This window comes from Callospermophilus lateralis, chromosome 9, assembly GCF_048772815.1.
Source record: "Callospermophilus lateralis isolate mCalLat2 chromosome 9, mCalLat2.hap1, whole genome shotgun sequence".
Taxonomy (NCBI): domain Eukaryota; kingdom Metazoa; phylum Chordata; class Mammalia; order Rodentia; family Sciuridae; genus Callospermophilus; species Callospermophilus lateralis.
In genome coordinates, this window is record NC_135313.1 from 32,491,601 (window position 1) to 32,510,391 (window position 18,791).

Genomic DNA, 18,791 nt, shown 5'->3' on the forward strand with positions numbered 1-18,791 from the left:
GGAAATATGCCTTAAACATAAACTATGGAGAGCTTTTTGAAATAAACACTGCTCAGAAAACCACCCTTAATTCATTTTTAAAATCACTGAAATCCTTAACCTCTTAACCCACATTGTTTTGTCACCTCTAAAAGCACCTATCTTAACCTGTCCAACAATTTTTAAAAAGGTTCCTACTACACATGCACATTTGATCTTCAATGAAAAGATATTAAAAGGAATTGTGTCTCTGCCAGATCATTATTGATTATTTTCTCCAAAACTACCTACAAGTATTTGCTCAGTTCCTACAAACCACACTCCTTAGATAGTGAAGACAGAAAGATAAAGTTATAGGTACCCACATGTCCTGCTTAGAAGCACTGGAGAAATTCTGGCATATACAGAAAGTTCTATTTTTAGTTCAACTCTATCTCAGTTTTAAAATAAAACAGACAAAGACTGTATAATTAAAATACAGTGGAAGTCAGCAGAAGGAGAAATATTTTTATTTATGCCATTGTGGGAACATTTTGCATGTTGATTCTTTTATATAATAGTTTTATTTTTAAAAAACTGAGGAATGTATAGCATACACAATAAAGAGGTGGTGATAGATAGATGCTAAAAATATCCATTAGCATCTATGTATTTAGTACCACCTCTTATGAATGTGTGTATATGTGTGCATGTGTATACTTTTTAAGTTTAAAAGGTAACTCTTTTTGCTTCCTAAAATTCTCACTTTCCTGTGATAGAAATATATCCACATTTTTGCTTTGGCCTTAGGTAGTATACTTCCCAGTCCTTTGACTTTCAACCTGGTCATGTGACTGGATTAGGCCAATGGGAAGTTAACAAATATAAAGTGAGCAGGAATCTAAAATGTTTGTGTAGTTGAGCTTGTCAACTACTAGAACTGGTCCTGAAGAAATGTTGCCCCTTGATCCTAGGATTCAGAGAAGATGTGAACTGACCCTGTAACTTGAAGTTGAATCTACTCTTGGATCAGACAAATAATAATTGATCTACAGATCTATGATCATGAGAATAAATGTTTACTGCTAAAGCCACCAAGCTTAAGACTGGCTTGTTGCAGGGCACTGTGGTGCACATCTGTAATCCCAGCAGCTAGGGAAGCTGAGACAGGAGGATCACAAGTTCAAAGTCAGCCAAAGCAACAGCAAGGCACTAAGCAACTCAATGAGACCCTGTCTCTATAAAGAAAATACAAAATAGGCCTGGGGATGTGGCTCAGTGGTTGAGTGCCCCCAAATTCAATCCCTGATGCTCCCTCCCCGCAAATAAAAGACTGGCTTATTGATGATGCATCATTTGCAGTAGCTGACAAATAATGAGTATATCCACTATTGTCCATGTGACATCTGACACAGGTGTATGTGAATTTATATAACTTTCAAGATTCTAAAATTTTATATTTAGGAAGAGCTTAGAATAAAATTTTTTGGTTCTACCCATGTATTTCTCACAATTGAAGACATATTGATACCCAAACAAAGGAGTCTACAAGTACTGCCTAGAAACCTGTTATTAGATACAAAATAATAATGATGATGCTAGGCAAACACTCTACCTCTGAGCTACACCCCAGCCTAGCATAAATTTTTAACATTAGAAACATTAATCACATTTATTTATTTAAAGCATAGTACTTCAGTTATTTTGTGGGTTAAGATATAAAATAATAATTTATGTACCTTTTGTGAGATACATAAATGTTAAACTGCAATTCTGATCTACCTTTATCTTTAGCATATTTTCCTAACCCAATTATATACCAATTTTTTTCTTCAGGTTGTTTAGGAAATTCTATCTACCATGACTTAAATTTCTTAATTACAGTTGAGTTTTACTTTTTAAATTTCATACTCCTTGCCTTTGTTCCCTTAGTTGTACAATTTTCAATTGTTAAATAACTTCTCTTACTTTCAAATAACTTTCAAATAATTTTCTCTTACTTTCAAATATGAAAAGAAAGTAAAGAAAATAGTATACACAAAATGTCTAAGGGTAACAAAAAATAGTGTATACAAAATGCCTAAGGGTAATACAAACACTGTATAACTTCACTTACTTGATGTAACTAGAGTAGTCAAATTCATAAGACAAAGTAGAAGAGAGGGTTTCCAGGGATTACAGGTAGGGAACAGCAGAGAGTTTTTTAATGAGTACAGAGTTTCAGTTTTGCAAGGAAAAAAAAAAAGATTTCTGGAGATACATTATACATCGATGTAAATGTACTTACTACTACTGAACTGATTAAGATGATAAATTTTACATTACATGTATTTTATCACAATTTAAAAAATTATCTAAGAGAGGGTTGGGGTTGTAGCTCAGTGGTAGAGTGCTTGCCTCACATGTGTGAGGCACTGGGTTCAATCCTCAGCACCACATACAGATAAAATAAAGGTATTATGTCCATCTATAACTAAAAAAAAAATCTAAGGATGGATCTCACTTTTTTCAGAAGACAATTTTTAATTTTTAAAACATTAAGGGTATATATATATACACACGAAAATAAAACTCAATAACATAATTTTCAGCATTTATAAAGTGCTTAATAGATATTGTTAGCATTTATTTCATAATATTATAATTACTGATATGACTTCTGCCCATTCCGTATCCTTCCCTATATTCCCATCCCCAACAGGTATAAGTTCATAGATGAGGATAATAAAGAGAATAAGAAAACAAAGTGTATCATTTCTTACACCTCACATTTACACAGTGACTTATATGCATAACATTATTCAATATCTGCTTACTGAATGAATGAATGAATGTGGAGAGCACTGATAAGATCACACCGGAAATAAGTACACTAGAATAGTGAGAAAATGTCATATCAGTGACTCACTAGTTTGGAAGATTGACCAATGGGTCCCAAACAACCTGTGCTCCCCCAAACCCCACTACCACGGTTCTTTTTAGTTCCTGTCTTTTAAAAAAAAATAATAATAATTGATTGATTGATTTTACAGTAGAATGCATTTTGACATACAGTACACAAATGGAATGCAACTTCTCATTCCTCTGGCTGTACATGATTCAGAGTCACTCCAGTAGTGTGATCATACATGTATATAGGCCAATAATGTCTGTCCCCTTCTACTGTCCTTCCTTGTAAGTCTTAAAAAGATGTCTTGTATTTATTTACTTGTGGGATCACACATTTCTTTCAAGCGCAATAAAACATCTTTCAAGGGCTAGGGTTGTGGCTCGGTGGTAGAGTGCTCGCCTAGCTCGGGTGAGACACTGGGCTATCCTCAGCACCACATAAAAATAAATAAATAAAAATAAAGGTATTGTGTCCATCTACAACTTAAAAATATATTTAAAAAGAAACATCTTTCAAGCTCTTAGTTTTACTATCTACAAATAAATCTTTCGGTATAAATTCTATTCTCTGAGGTATAATATTATTAATCCAGATTAGGTCTTAATGTATTCTGCACTTACAATATTTCTGAAGTTTAAACATCTTTTTAATATGTTGGGGTAGGTGATACACTGACATGAATACTTCAAGATATTCAGTGAAAAGTTTCCTTTACTCTCCTATCCCCCATCAGCCCACACCCCTCTATACACACCTCAGAGATGGAAATTCTGGGCTGGGAATTTAGATATCTTAACTCCAGAGGAATGTAATGATTAAAAAAATAAAATCTGATACAGTTCCAATATCTGCTGGATATATTCTCTGGGTTTTTTTTCCATTGAATGGATTCAGGAAAAGAAAAATATAGGATGCAATTTATCACAACACTTTCAAAACAGTTATTAATCACAAAATATATAAATGAATCAGAACCATCACAGCACATATAATATCAACTATACTCCTGGAAGGTCTCTGTGATTATCTGAAATATTTGTTCTGCCATCTGTAATCACATGGATTATACTCATAGAATATTACTAAACAATTTTAACACCTGTCAAATCACATAATCACCATGTCCTGTGTCATAGCTAATTGTTTATTTATTACCATGCCATAATTTTTTAGTGGATAAGACTTTTATATATTAGAACAACATAATTGTTTGTATGTCTTGGGTGCTTCGACTCTAAAATACTTAAGTAGCAGAGTTAATTCAGGCTACTGTATTATATGCCATGTAAAAGAGCTAAGTCAGTTGATTTGTTTCTCCAAAATTTACACAAATAAAAATGCTTGAGAAATGTTGCTCAGATATTTTGAAGCTATTTAAGAACTTTCTAAAGACCCTATGCTGCCAACAGTAGGAGCAGATACACATGCTGAATCACAAGCATGAAGGTGCAGTAGGGTGGTAGGAAAAAGGGAAGTGCATGACAATATCCCAAAGATGTTTGTATGTGTGTTAGAGAGACATATCATCAGAGTCCTGGGACTAGAAACACTAAAACGTGTCTGCAAGAAGGAGCAGGGAGCAGATGAAAAATAAAATTCAGGGCACAGACGGGCAATGACATAACTAGACTGTGACTGGTTCTTAGGAAAACAAATGAGAGAGACTCAAAAATTCAAACTGGAGTGAAACACCCTCTATCATCCATTTTTGACTCTGGTCTACTTCCTGATTCCTCTCTATAAGGGTCATAATACCAGAAATTTACATTGTGTCACTGAGGAAAAATATTTTGAGGGATATGGTAAACTGCTCCTTAATATCCATTCTGCACAAAGCCCTGGGTTCAATCCCCAGCACCATAAAAAACAAACAAAATCCATTCTGCCTTCATTCTACTGTGCCTTCCTAATATTCAGAGGGGCTAGGAAGATAAACCCTACATTTTCCAGATTCTCATATGGCTAGGATTCCAAATTTAATGTAGCTGCAGACAACTCAATGCATTTATTAAAGTCTTTGTTCTAGAGGACAGAAATTTGAATTAAGTTTCCTGGGTCAAATTAAAGTGTCTGCGATTCCCTCAGAGGCTCTAAGGGGAAGGTCCATTACTTTCTTCTTCCAAGCCTTTGGTGTCTGCCAGCATTCCTTGGCTTGTGTGGGTGCATCACTCTAAACTCTGTCTTCCTAGTCACATTTGCCTTCTTCTCTTCTGTGTGTGTGCCAAATATCTCTTTCTTATAAGGACCTACCCAGATAATCCAGTATAATCACCCATCCCAGGATCCTTAATAATCAATCACATATACAAAAGATGCTTTTCCCAAATAAGGTAACCTCACAGATATCTTTGGGGAACTGTTTTTCATTCTACAAAATACTGAAAACAGCAGAGGCCTGTGTTTACTCACCTAATTCATGAGAGTTCAGAAATAAACCCTCATGTATACAGTCAACTGATTTTTGACAAGAGTACAAAGACAATTCAATGGGGAAAAAATAGTCTTTTTAATATATGATACTGGGAAATTGCATATCAAACAAAAGAATAAAGTTGAAATCCTATACCTTATTTCATATACAAATATTTACTCAAAATGGATCATAGACGTAAATATAAGACCCTAAATTATAAAACCCTAAGAAGTAAGTCTTCATGACTATGTATTAGGAAATGGTTTCTTAGATATGACTTCAAGGGCATGGTGGCACACACCTATAATCCCAGTGACTTGGGAAGCTAATGCAGGAGGGTCACAAGCTCAAGTCTAGCCTCACCAACTTAGCAAGACCCTGTCCAAAAAAAAGGGGATGTGGTTCAATGGTAAACTGGGTTCAATCCCCTGTTGAGAGCCACAGCCGAAGGGGCCCCAGCAAACTTCCAGCTGCCAGCAAACTTCCAGCTACCAGCAAACTTCCAGCTGCCAGCTGATGATTGGCTCACAGCGGCCCCAGCAACTTCTAGCTGCCAACTGATTGGCTCCTCTGCGGTGATGCTCATTGGGCTGTTTCCCTGCCCTTTCAGACCATGGAGCTGCTCATTGGGGGACTTTTTTTGGCTCCGCCCATGCAACCCAGTCAATCGGCCTCAAGAGCAGGAGGAGTGGGGGAGGTTGAGAGGCTTGTGGGAAGCCGGTGGTGGCAGTTGGGTTCTGAAGGTTTTCCTGAGGAGCTGTTTTGTTTGGTGTGTGTGGTTCTAAAAATAAAGTTCGTTTCTTTTGACAAGTGGCTCCTGAATTGTGCCCAGCCAGACTGCGGCATTTATGAAGCACCAGGTCTACAGAAGACTGCTACTAACACCTTTCTATCACCAGAGGACATAAGTGTCCAACTAACAAGGCCACCTCCATAGGCTGGGAGGCCCCCAAACCCCGCAGTTGATAGTTGGGATCCTGAGACAGGATCTCAAATATTAACATGCCCTGTATTTGAGGCAGGAGGGCAGCGAATTCACTATGCTTTAAATTTCAAAACAGTGAAGCCGCTAAAAGAGGCTGTAACAACCTATGGTCCTCAAGCACCCTTCACTGTAAGCTTTGTCAAGCCCATTAACAACTTAAACATGACGCCAGCAGATTGGGCTAATATGTGTAAAGCTGTGCTAAATGGAGGACAATACCTCTTATGGAAGGTTGCCAATGAGGAATTTTGCAAGGAGACGGCTAGGCGAAATGCAGCAGCTGGTTATCCTCAGAGAAATCTAGATATGTTGTTAGGAAAGGGACCTTATGAGGATCAGCAGCAACAAATTGCATATGATCCTGGTGTATATTCACAAATTGCTGTAGATGCAGTTAAGGCATGGAAGACTTTACAAGGACATGGAGGTTTACAAGGTCAATTATCTAAGGTAATACAAGGAGCTAATGAACCTTATGCTGAATTTGTAGATAGGCTTATTCAAACAGCTACCAGAGTTTTTGGGAATACAGAACAAGCAATGCCATTACTAAAACAACTGGCTTATGAGCAAGCGAATCGTTGGTGCAGAGAAGTCATTAGACCATGGAAACATGAAGATATAAACACATATATTAAATTATGTAGAGACATTAATGAACAAGAGCAAGTCGTGGCAGCTGCAGTAAAACAGGCTTTAGATGCCAGGCCAAGAACATGCTACAATTGTGAACAAACAGGACATTTTAAAAGGAATTGCCCCATAGGAGGAGGGTTTAACAAAACTAGGTATCAAAGGAGTAGAATACCGGGTATTTGCCCACGATGCCATAGAGGGAGACATTGGGCTAATGAATGCCGTTCTCAAACCACCATAGAGGGTACTCCATTATCAAAAAATGAACAAAGACCAGGTGTTTATCCACGATATCGTGATAAAGGCATCAGGCTCTGTTGCCAAAAAATGGACAGGGGGGCCCAATGCTCCGGGGCCCAAAACCACAAATATATGGAGCACTGGAGGAACCCAGAAACCCCAGCAGGGTAATACCCAGGACACATTGTCCATCAGATCCCTCATCAGACAAACCAGAGGGAACGCAGGGTTGGACATCTGCGCCTCCGCCAGAGCAGTACTAACTCCAGAGATGGGAGTTCAAATCATTCCCACAGGGGTAAAAGGACCTCTTCCCAAAGGAACAGTAGGCTTATTATTGGGACGCAGTTCTTCTACTCTAAAAGGATTTATGATAAATCCTGGGGTAATTGATCCCGATTATGAAGGTGAAATAAAAATTATAGCCAGTTCTCCAAAGGGTATATCAGTAATTTCACCAGGAGATAGAATAGCACAGTTACTAATAATACCCAGCCTACATGATAAATTTTCCAGTCATACTGTAGAAAGAGGTTCCAACGGATTAGGCTCCACAGGTGTAGATTGGACTATGCTTTCTTTAAATTTGGATTCTCTCCCCATGCTAAAACTAAATATTCAAGGACATGAATTTAATGGGCTACTGGATACAGGTGCAGACCTTAGCATCATCTCTCGTCAAGAATGGCCAAAACATTGGCCATTACAACAAGCCACTCAAACGCTTCGAGGCCTAGGAGTGGCGTCTAATCCCATAGAAGTGCAATGGTATTAGATTGGAACGATCCTGAAGGATGTGAAGGAACTATACAGTCATATGTATTGGATCATCTTCCCGTAAATTTATGGGGACGAGATGTCCTAGATCAATTAGGTTTGACATTAACAAATAACATCAACCAAAATGCACCCACTATTATGTGCAAGATTTAAGAGCCATTAATAATGAGATGGTTATTATGGGACCTGCTCAATCGGGGATTCCTCAATTGTCTGCTTTGCCAAAAACCTGGTATGTTTTAGTTATAGATATTAAAGATTGTTTTTTTTTCAATTCCAATTCATCCTGAAGATAGTCCACATTTTGCATTTACTATCCCTGCACTGAATCATGAAGGTCCTGATTAGAGATATGAATGGAAAGTACTCCCTCAAGGGATGGCTAACAGCCCGACTATGTGTCAAATTTATGTTAACAAAGTAATCCAGCCTCTTAGAAATCAAAATCCTGAACTACAAATATTTCACTATATGGATGATATACTATTAGCACACAAAGCTAAAAACACATTGCTAGAATGTTATGCCACACTTACAAACTTATTAAAAAATTATAATCTAGAGATAGCAATAGATAAAGTACAATTAAATTTTCCAATTAATTATTTAGGAGTTCTATTATCCTCAACCATGGTCCGTCCACCAAAAATTCAAATACGAGTAGATCAACTCAAATCACTTAATGACTTTCAAAAGTTATTAGGAGACATAAATTGGATAAGGCCTTATCTAGGTATACCAACAGGAGAGTTGGGACCTTTATTTGATATCCTAAAAGGTCCATCAGATCCAAATTCACCCCGAATGTTAACGCCTGAAGCAAGAAAGGCATTAAAAATCATTGAAACATATATGGAAAATATGCATTTGGATAGAATTGATATAAGTTTGCCTTTATTATTTATTGTACTACCAACAAAAAAATATTCCTACAGGAGTATTTTGGCAAGAAGGTCCATTATTACGGATACATTTATCTTATTCTCCTAACACTATTCTTACTAGGTATCCTGAGGCTGTAGGACAATTAATACTCAAAGGAATAAAAGCAGCAAAGGGAGTGTTTGGAATTTCTCCCAATAAAATTATTACTCCATATACTATGAATCAAATTGATGAGTTAGCTAATGAGTTAAATACTTGGGCAATAATCATGTGCAAATCTAATGTTTCATTTGATAACCACTTACCATTTAATCCTTTATTGTCTTTTTGGTCATCGCATCGTGTAATTTTTCCAAAAATGACAAGAAAATCACCTATCATGAATGCTCCAAATATATTCACTGATGGGTCAAATAATGGTACAGCAGCAATAGTTACACCTGATCAAACTTTTACATTTTTAGTACCCTAACAATCAGCTCAAAAGGTAGAGCTTAAGGCAGTATTACAGGCTTTTGTGATGTTTAAAGATTCTGTATTTAATTTATTTTCGGATAGTCAGTATATAGTTAATGCTATAGTATCCCGTGAAGATGCTGGTAGGATTTCCCCTTCCTCTACTGTTTTCTCTTTGCTTTCCACTATACAAAGTCTAATCTGGGACAGAAAAGATCCGTTCTTTATAGGACATATCAGGGCACATACAGGATTGCCTGGAGCCCTTAGTTTGGGCAATGATTTAGCAGATAAAACTACACATGACATACATATTTTCTCTACACTAGAAGAAGCAACAAATTTTCATAAAAAGTTCCATGTCAATGCTAATACTTTACAAAAGCGTTTTAAAATAACTAAGGAACAAGCTAGACAAATAATAAAACAATGTCAAAATTGTGTGACCTTTTTACCACAAGTTAATCTTGGAGTCAATCCTAGAGGATTGATACCTAACCATATTTGGCAGATGTATGTCACACACTTGCCAGAATTTGGGAAATTAAAATATTTGCATGTTACTTCTGGATTTTTGATGGGCTCCCTTCATGCCAGAGAAAAAAACTAAAGATGTTATAGCTCATTGCTTACAAAATTTTGCCACTGTGTGCGTTCCAAAACAGTTAAAAACAGATAATGCCCCGGTTATACTTCTACCTCTTTTAAACAATTTTGCTCAACATTTGGCATTACTCATATAACAGGAATCCCATACAATCCACAGGGACAAGGCATAGTTGAAAGAGCTCATCAAACTATTAAAATGTATTTATTAAAGCAAAAAGAAGGAATTGGGAAGGGGTATATATTCCCCAAAGATAAACTTAAAAATAACCCTTTTTACTCTAAACTTTTAAAATTTGGATTCATCAGAGCTTGGTGTTGATAACGCCAAGGTCACGGGTTCGTTCCCTGTACGGGCCACCAAATGTCACAGTCTGGCTGGGCACAATTCAGGAGCCACTTGTCAAAAGAAACGAACTTTATTTTTAGAACCACACACGCCAAACAAAACAGCTTCTCAGGAAAACCTTCAGAGCCCAACTGCCACCACCGGCTTCCCACAAGCCTCTCAACCTCCCCCACTCCTCCTGCTCTTGAGGCCGATTGGCTGGGTCGCATGGGCGGAGCCAAAAAAGTTCCCCAATGAGCAGCTCCATGGTCTGAAAGGGCGGGGAAACAGCCCAATGAGCATCACCGCAGAGGAGCCAATCAGTTGGCAGCTAGAAGTTGCTGGGGCCGCTATGAGCCAATCATCAGCTGGCAGCTGGAAGTTTGCTGGCAGCTGGAAGTTTGCTGGGGCCCCTTCGGCTGTGGCTCTCAACAATCCCCAGTACCATAAATAAATAAATAAATGAGACTTCTATAGCACAAACAACAAAAGGAAAAAAAATAGATAAACCAAATTTTGTCAAAATTTAAACCTTGTGTAATTCCAAGTCTTCTACCAAGAAAGTGAAATAACAAGCAAGAGAATAGAAAAAGGATATTTTCTAATCATACATCTGACAGGATATTTGTTTCCAGGATACAAAAAGAACTCTTACAACAATAAAAAGACAAAGGTACAATTTTAAAATGGGCACAGCATTTGAATTAACTTTCACTAAAGAAAATAAGTACAAGGAAAGATGCTCAATACCTATGTTAGTCAACTTATAATGAAAAAAGTTTATTTTGCATCATAGTTTGGAGGTTTCATCTATGTTCAGTTGGCCCTATTGCTTTTGGTCCTGTGGGGAGGCAAGTACATATGACAGAGCAAAGTTGGCCATCTTATGGCCAGGACATGGTGTTTCTTTCTTTCTTTATTTTTTTTTTGGGGGGGGTGTCCGAAGAGGAAGAGACGGGGTTCCAGAATTCCTTTGAGAGTACACCCCCAGTGACCTAAAATGTCCCACTAGGTAGGGCCTACCTCCAAAAGTTTCCTCCACCTCCTAACTGATCAAGCAGGGACCAAATCTTTAAAATGTGGGCCTCTGAGAAAAAGGCCAGATTCAAACTACAGCAACACTATCAATAATTAGGTAAATGCAACCAAAACAATAATGAGATACCACTTCACATCCACTAAGGTAGTATAATACAAAATATGGACAACAATAGATGTTGGCATAAAAATGGAAAAATTGAATAATTTACATAATGTTCGTGGAACTATAAAATGGTATAACTGCTTTGGAAAATAGTACAGCAATTCATGAAAAGCTAAATATAGTTACCATAAAACCTAGCAACTCTATTCTTGAGTATATGACCAAGGGAAATAAAAACATATATCTACATAAAAATTTGTAGACAAATGTTCATAACAGTCAAAATCAGAAATAACTCACATATTCATCAATTGGTAGATAAATTATAAAAAGTGATGTATTAATACAATGAAACATTTAGCCATAAAAAGTATGAATATTAATATATGCTAAAACACAGATGAACCTTGAACATACTCTGTGTTATGGTTTGGATCTAAAATTTCTCCCCAAAAGCTCAGGTGTTGAAGGCTTGGTTCCCCGTGCAACAATGTTCAAAGGTGAGACTTTAGGGAAGTAACTGTATGATGAGGGCATTCATTTCATCAATGTATGCTTACATTGATGAATCTGTAGTTAAGTGGACTATTAGGAAGTGGTACCCAGTTGAAAGAAGTAGGTCACTGGGGACATGACTTTATAGGGTAAATCTTATCCCTAGCCCCTAATTCCTCAATACCACCCCCCTCGGCCATTCAGAGTTGAGTAGCTTTGCTACTAATGTTCTACCTTACCACAGGCCCATTGTGATGCAATCAAGCAACTATGGACTAAAACCTCTGAAACTGAGAAAATAAATCTTTCCTCCTTTAAGCTGTTTTTCTTTGATATTTTTCACAGTGATACAAACCATACTAACTAAGTGGAAAAAGTCAGGCATAAAAATCCCACATACCCTTTCACAGGAAATGACAAAAACAAGCAAATCCATACAGACAAAAAGTAGATGAGTGGTTGCTAGGGCTTACAGGGCAAGAGGTAATGGGAAATGCATACTAATGGCCTGCTAATGTTTCTTTTGGGAGGTGATGAACATGTACTGGAAATAGGTGGAGCCTATTTTCGAACAATTCTGTAAATATATGAAAAAACACTGAATTACGTATACTAAATGTATACATTAACATATTGTATCTTGTATGTGAACCATATCTCAAAAAAAAGTTATTGAAAAAATGGATATAGGACCAGCTTAAAGAGACTTTTCTAACCAAATTCAGGGAAATTTAATCATTAAAATAAAAATATACAAGTCCACAGTAATACTTTTAAAAAGTATTTTTAACACAAGAATGACAACCAATAAATGGGACAGAATGACAAAACATTAATTTTATAATCTATAACACAATAGATCCAGAAAATATAAATGTTGCTAATTTTCTTTGAATTTGACAATGGTACGTGTCTTGTATTTTTAAGAAATACATGTTATTTACAGCTATTTTCAAATGATTCAACATCAACCACAACAAAAACAAATGTATGCATACCTATATGTATAACTATAAATCTATCCCGAGGCAGAGAAAGATAAGAAGAAAATTTGGAAAATGTTAGTAATTATTGAATCTACACAGAAATGTAAGAAAATGTAATTTAACATTCTTAATTTTTTTCTCCATATTCAGAAATTTTCACATGAAAAAGGAGGAATAAAAAGGAAGGAATTGTGGCCACTATTTTCAAATAGAAAGGGTTAAAAAAAAGAAGAAGGGAGCTGGTGTTGTAGCTCAGTGTAGAGTGCTTGCCTAGCACGTGTAAGGCCCTGGGTTTGATTCTCAACACCACATATAAATAAAGGCCCATCAACAACTAATAAAATAAAAAAGAAGACAAAGGTGAAAATAACAATTAAAATAGGGGGAAAAGTTGCCAACAGGGTCAACAGGTAAAGTACAGTGCTGCTTGTTACTGCCTACCCCACCTAAAGCATATGATTAGAGGTCTTAATATACACATACAAATATTTAACCATATTTTGCACCACTCTAATTAGAATATTGATAACATGGAAGACTATGCATGTGTGGGAACAGAGTATATAGGAAATCTCTGTACCTTCCACTCCATCTTATTGGGAACTTACACTGCTTTTTTTTTTTTTAAATAAGTCTTTAGGGTAAAAAATTTATTATATATTAGTTTCCATAGGAATATATGCACAGTTTTGCTAAGTGCTTCAAAGATAATCTTTCACAAGTCTGCAATCAAGGTGTAGGTCAATGCCATATTCATCTCAAGTATCGGCTTCTGTGCTCACTCTATGATTGTCAATAGGATTCAGTTCCTCACAAACTGTCAGACACTAGGCCTCTGTTTGTTTTTTTGTTTTTGCTGGCTTTTAGCAGGTGGCTGACCTCAGTTCTTTGTGAGGTGTTCCTCATGATTACAATAAACATATAAGGACAGTTAAAGAAAGCATACCAGCAAGGTAGCAGACATAGTCTTAAAAATCTACGTACACAAATGAGAACCCATCACTTTTGTCACATTCTATTTGGTAAAATCAAGTCATTAGGTCTAGCCCCCATTCAGGGGAAGAGGATTATAAAAGGAAGCAGGGGTCAATGTGAGTCATGTCAGGAACTGCTAATTACAATATAGGTACATTTGGTTTTCATTATTTGCAGTGGTTATATTTTATAAAGGCTCACACACACACACACACACACACACACACACACAAATACTGAACAACTACTTTTGGAAAACAATAAAGAATCCTATGAACTCCTAGTCACAATATGTTATATGTTTTACATATAAGATTCCTCCAAAAGCTCATGTGTGAGACAATGCAAGAAAGTTTAGAGGAGAAATGACTGGGTTATGAGAGCCTTGGCCTAATCAGTGCATTAATCCACTAATATGAATTAACTGGGCAATACCTATAGGCAGGTGGGGTATGACTGGAAAGAGGAGAACACTAGGGTTATGCCTTTGGGGTTTATATTTTGGCCCTGGTGAGCAGAGTTCTCTCTTTTTACTTCCAGATTGCCATACCAGGAGCTGCTTTCTACCTCCACACTCTTCTGCTACAAAGTTCTGCCTCACCTCAGACCCACAGCAATGGAGTTGACGGTCTATGGACTGGAAAGTCTGAAACATAAGCCAAATAAACTTTACCTCCTCTAAAATGATTCTTGACAGGTCTTTTAGTCACACCAGTAAAAACTCTAACTAAAACACAGAATTTCATCAACTCATCAATATACAGGCTTCTTTTATATTTTTAAAGTTACCTTATTTAATATATAGTATACTGTTGGTTCATTAACATTTATGTTACAGTCAACAGCACTGGAACTCCTGCCTGAATGAAGCTTAACTAAATCTCACATATTTTCCTGAAGGAACATCACAGCCTTCTTGTGCGTAGAGATGCTAGAAAGCACTTCAGAATCATGCTTCTGGGCCATTTTAAACCTCAAAATCATCAACAAAAAGCACAAAAATGAAAAAAAATTAAAAAGTGGCACTACATTTACTGTGAAAAGGCATTTGTTTACAGCATGAGAACTGAAAGAAGAAGGCAGAGTATGGCCTTGTTTGACCTCAGCTAGGAATGTGTACCTAGGGCAAATCAAAATTTTTGTTACCCTGCACATGTCTCTGAATGACCATGAAGACATCACAAGTATTGGTTTGAGGTTACAAATACATTTTAGCAATTAACAGAAAAAATACAGAATCCAGGAGTAATAAGGTCAATTATATTTTACTTATTGCTAAACACCTTTAAAAGAATATACTTGAAGCCAGGTGCAGTGGTGCATACCTGTAATCCCAGCGTCTCAGGAGGCTGAGACAGAAGGATAGCAAGTTCAAAGCCAGCCTCAGCAACAGTGAGGTGCTAAGCAACTCAGTGAGACCCTGTCTCTAAATAAAATACAAAATACGGCTGGGGATGTGACTCAGTAGCTGAGTACCCTTGAGTTCAATCCCTGGTATCCCCCCAAAAAGCATACACTTGAGAAAAATAAAGCAGAATATCCTGTTCAAGAATAAACAACACTTTTTTTTCTGGGTATGAAAGATAGAGGAATACTATCTTTGTTCTGTTTCTCAACTACACAAAAGAGCACAGGAACTGTATATTTCATAGGAAAGAGAACAGCAAAACTTTGAGTAAAAAAATCACAGGGCTGGGTTTGTAGCTCAATGGTAGAATGCTTGCCTAGCACATATGAGGCAATGAGTTTAATCCTCAGCATCACGTAAAAGTAAATAAATAAAGGTATTGTGTTCATCCACAACTAAAAAAAAAAAAAATCACAGATTGTAAGTTCAAATATATAAGAAATAAAAATTAGCAACAAAGCGTTCTTTCTGGTAAAAGTAATATGAAATTAGGAAAGATATTTGTAATAGTTTCTAAAAAGATTTAAAGACAGTTCTCTCCTAGAAAAACCTAGGCTATCAGGCACTGAACTGATAGCCTATGCTCTTAATTCAGTATAGCTTCCCAAAGAATCAAGTGACTATGTTTCTCTCCATTTGATGATCCTTTTTTTTTTAGCAGTTGATTGAAATAATTTCATATTATGGCTAGTAGAGAATGTACATTTTAGAAAGAAACAATTTGAGAAGTAATTTTTTTTTAGTTATAGTTGTAGATGGACAAAAATTAATTTGTTCGTTTTTATGCTAAAGATCGAACCCACTGCCTCACACAAGCTAGGCAAGTGCTCTGCCATTAAGTTATAGTCCCAGCCCAAGAAGTACTTTTATTTATTTATTTTTTTGGTGGTTCTGGGGATTGAACCCAGGACGTTGTGCACATGAGGCAAATGCTCTACCAACTGAGCTATATCCCCAGCCCATCCAAGAAGTACTTTTAACAATATTTTTGCAATTATCAGTACATTCTCAGCCAACTACGGCTTAATGTTATTTTAATAACCTCTGCTATTTAAATTATGGCTAGCTTCATTTTGTTTCTGAATGTATTTGAAGTGTTTTCATGTCAGAGGACATAGTATATTTCCATCTGAAACCATTAAATATTTATTAAATGGATAATTAGTTTTTCTATATGAAAATGTATAGAAAATGTTCAGTAGGCAGAGAGCATATTTACAAAAAAAAATTGGGCACAGTTAAGTCATTAAAAGAGGAACACACATAGAATTGGAAATCCTTAAAGATAAGAAAAATTGCAGTTGTTGAGATAAAGACATGGAAATTATTTCTTGATCTACATCTAATTTTCAGAAGACACTTATTTTAAAATACTATTCAATTTCACCAAACATGCTTGGGACTTAAATTCTGCAGATGAAAAGCTTCCACTGAGTTTGTTAGCAAAAGCCAGGTTTGTCAACATGTTTTACTTTGTCCGTAAAATAATATAAATTTTTAAAAACACAAACATAAAAAAGAATTACTTTTTGAGAGCAGAGAGCAAGCAAGACACATAGGTGGTACAGGATGCAACTGGCATTCAATAACACACAGTGAGCAAAATTGCAGAATGAAAAGTATCAGATCAACATCACATAATGTGCAAATATATAATCTTGTTACTACTACATTAAAGAATTCATATTTTCCTAAAGGGTACTTTTTAAATTTATGTTGTTCTGTTTCTTCTATATCAATAACAAAAAACAAAAACAAAAAAACAAACAGAGGCCTAGTGTCTGACAGTTTGTGAGGAACTGAATCCTATTGACAATCATAGAGTGAGCACAGAAGAAGATACTTGAGATGAATATGGCATTGACCTACACCTTGATTGCAGACTTGTGAAAAATTATCTTTGAAGCACTTATATTAAATCTTCCCTTTAAAGGTTTACTTTAAAGAGACTGCTCAGTCTGTTTAATAACTCTATAATCCTGCATAATCTACAATCTGAGTAGTAAATTAAAGTTTCACTACTAGATTTATCCTATCTGTAATAACATTCTTTAAGAATCTTAAGTTTAATGCAAGTATTTTATGAATAAAGACCCAGTAAATGGTTATCTACCACCAGCATCTTAAGACCAGGGAAATAGGACTAAGAACAGGATGAGTTGATGGGAGGGAAAGCAAGACAGTGACTGAAAAAGTTAATAGATTCAAACCAGGGCACTGGGCACAGTAGAGAGTTTTCTAAGGAAAAAGGGGTGGGGCGGTCAGAGAATAAGATCTCAAGGGAAGTAAAGAACCTAATCTTCCTTAATTACATCATTTTGTCTAAAGGTAGGTCTACTTATTCTGTACTAAACAAGTTCAGAACTACTGGCTTCTATTTTTTTTAACATTCCCATATAATGGAAGCAGTCATATTTAATACCTATTTCCCTTAAGAGAGACAAACAACTTTGAAACATAGACTCACTAGAAAAAGAGAAAATCTTTGAAAAATTATAATTGAGTTATAAAAACACAAGATAGGAGATTTACAGATAGGACTGATTATAATGTGAGACCCTAGTTCAGCACAATTACAGATATTCATTTATGGTCATGTGGTTGGTCTGTCATATTTCCCCAAAAAAACTCCTGTTGTATCATTCTCAAGGATCAATGCTATTATATGCTTTAGTTTCTATTACTAAGTACCTTATTGTCTTCAGTGTCAACTGAAGTTAAAAGAAGAAAGGCCTTTTCTCAAGAGAAATCTAACCTATAATGCTCAGTGAGTCATATATTCTTCTACTGTTACTTGGTCTGACCACTCAACATATAGGTTAAAGAGGTAAGAAGGCTGCTAAGTCGGGTTGTGACTGTGTAAGTGAATACTTGATAAGAAAGATGTCATTCCAACAAACAGCAATGAATGGATTGAACTCAGGAAGTAAATTGTTCAGCTGAAAACAATAGGGAAATGATTGGGATTTAACAGAGAACATTAAATGCCCTTTGCTATTCCCTAGAATATAACCTCATATGTGGCCATTAAACTTATAACCCTTTTCCTTACCAGTAATAAAACAAGCTATAACAAGTAGGCTTGTTTGAAAATGAGATCACATAATAGAAACTACTTAGGAAAAGTTTCCTATATTTCCCTTTGCTTTAAAAGTTGAAAACTGATGATTCCTTTTTGAGGTGGGGATAAGGGGAACTAAATATGAATCAAAATGAAGGAGTTAATAATTAGTTTTTTGTTTTTATCTGCACTTGCTATTCCATAAACTATTTTGCTGCATTTGCCCTTTTAGTTGAAGACAACAACCAGCTTGCCTCCCTCCTTTTTCCCCTCCCTTTCTCCTTCCCCTACCTTTCCTTTAAAAAACAAACAAACAAACAACAAAAAAAAACCCTTTATTTATTTACTTATTTTATGTGGTGCTGAGGATTGAACCCAGGGCCTCGTACATGCCAGGTGAATGCTCCACCACTGAGCCACAACCCCAGCCCTCCTTTTTTTAAAATATATTTTTCGTTGTAGACGGACACAACTCATTTGTCTGTCCATCCGTCCATCCGTCTGTCCGTCCGTCCATTCATTCAATGTGGTGCTGAGGATGGAAC

General features: G+C 36.2%; 1 protein-coding gene and 1 non-coding gene across 2 annotated transcripts in view; both read right to left on the reverse strand.

Moving 5' to 3' along the window:
- The window catches only part of Bmpr2 (bone morphogenetic protein receptor type 2), a 176,169-nt gene that overhangs the window by 60,011 nt on the left and 97,367 nt on the right, over window positions 1-18,791 (reverse strand). The gene's annotated exons all lie outside the window — the stretch shown is intronic.
- On the reverse strand, window positions 16,069-16,141 carry Trnam-cau (transfer RNA methionine (anticodon CAU)). The gene has a single exon. It is a non-coding gene; the product is annotated as a tRNA-Met (tRNA).